Raw genomic sequence first — 1,948 nt, 5'->3', positions numbered from 1 at the left:
CTCAGTCGCCATTTGGTTTTAAGTGGAATCTGTCCCTTTATATTTTGAGGAGATCTGTGCCCACACATAATAGAATCCTCCAAGGGCATGGGTGGGGTGTCCACTCACTCAGGTACCCCCTCTAGTCACCTGAATGGAGGTGCTCAGACAGTGAGAGACCAATGTACAGATACAAAAAAAGAATGTCCACACATTTATCTCCACGCTCTGTCAGGTGTCCGTGGCTGCTTTGATCCTACCCCATTCAGTCTTGCCCAAGATGGCCACTCAGGGAACAGCTGAGCATGTTGGATTATAAAGCACTGGATTTCCTGCTTCTGCTACAAATTCCACTGGCTGAAAACCTTCCAACTTTCTAAATGTTCCTTTATATGTAGAAGAATTGATGCTTTTGTGTTATGGTGTTGCAGGAGAATATTGAAAGTGCCATGGGCTGCTCTGTTGAAAGAAGTGCAGAGTGCACCTAGGAGGCCAGGATGACCAAACTTTGTCTCTCATACTTTGGACATATTGTCAGAAGGGACCAGGCGCTGGAGAAGGATACCATATTTGATAAGGTGTAGAGTCAGAGAAAATGAGGAGGACCCCCTAGTGAGATGGATTAGCAAAGTGGCAGCATCAGTGGGCTCAAGCATGGCAAAAATTGTGTGGTTGGCCCAGGATCAAGCAGTGTTTCATTCTGTTGTGTATAGGGTTGCTATTAGATGGTTTTTACTCGATGGCACCTAACAACAACAACAACAACGTGGTTCAGTTCTGGGACCATTCCCTGAGCCTGCTTTGTTCGGTATACTGTGTTGTTGCTGATGGAGCTCCTCACTGCACTTCTGTCCTATCCGCCATCTTGTTTGTTCTCCTCTGGGCCCACTTTTTTAATTGGGTTGTCTTTTTCTTGTAGAAGTGTTATAGTTTTCTATATATTTTAGAAATTAATCCCTTGTCTGGTATGTCGCTGAAAATATTTTGTTCCATTCTGTGAACTCCTTTTTTACTCTCTTGGTGAACTCTTTTGATGCACATAAGTTTCTAATTTTTAGTTATGTCCCAATCATCTATTTTGTTTGTACAAAAACCAAGTGGATCTTGGTGAATGACAGTTGATTGTTGTAAACTTAATCAGTTGATGATTCTCATCTACTGCTAAGGTTCCAAGTGTGGTTTAATTGCTTGAGCAAATTAACACATCTCCTGGTATCTGGTAAGCAGTTGTTGATCTGGTCAATGACTTTTTCTTAACTCCAATTTCCTAAGATTACCAGAATCAGTTTTCCCTCAGCAGGCAAGGCCAGCAATACACCTTCACTGTCTGACTTTACAGTATACCAAGTAACACTGTTATAATTTAGCCTACAGGGACTTGATTATCTTCCCCTTCCACAAGATGTCACACTGATCCATTACATTGATGACACTATGCTGATTATACCTAGTAAAAAAGTATTAATGCTTTAGACTTATTAGTGAGACATTTGGATATAAGAGAGTGGGAAAGTAACCAGACAAAAGCTCAAGTGCCTTCCACACTTCAGTGAAATTTCTAGAGGTCCAGTATTTGTGCCCATTCCAAAGAGAGGAGACCCAATGGAATGCAGAAATTATTGGACAATCTCTTTGATATCCCATGTGAGTAAAGTTTTGCTAAAGGTAATACAGAAACGGCTACAATCATACATTGACAGAGAACTTCCAGAGGTTCAAGCCTGATTCAGAAGAGGCTGTGGAACAAGGGATATCATTGCTGATGTCCGACAGATCTTGGCTGAAAGCAGAGAATATCAGAAAGATGTTTACCTATGCTTTATTGACTATGTAAAGGCTTTCAATTGTGTGGATCATGACAAACTATGGACAACATTGTGAGGTATGAGTATTCCAGAACACTTACTTAATTGTGCTCATGAGGAATCTGTACCTGGACCAAGAAGCATTTGTTCAATCAGAACATGGG

The sequence above is a fragment of the Chrysochloris asiatica genome, unplaced genomic scaffold, assembly GCF_000296735.1.
Source record: "Chrysochloris asiatica unplaced genomic scaffold, ChrAsi1.0 scaffold00354, whole genome shotgun sequence".
NCBI lineage: Eukaryota > Metazoa > Chordata > Mammalia > Afrosoricida > Chrysochloridae > Chrysochloris > Chrysochloris asiatica.
The sequence above is the reverse complement of the archived record's forward strand: the minus strand, read 5'-3'. Positions refer to the sequence as shown.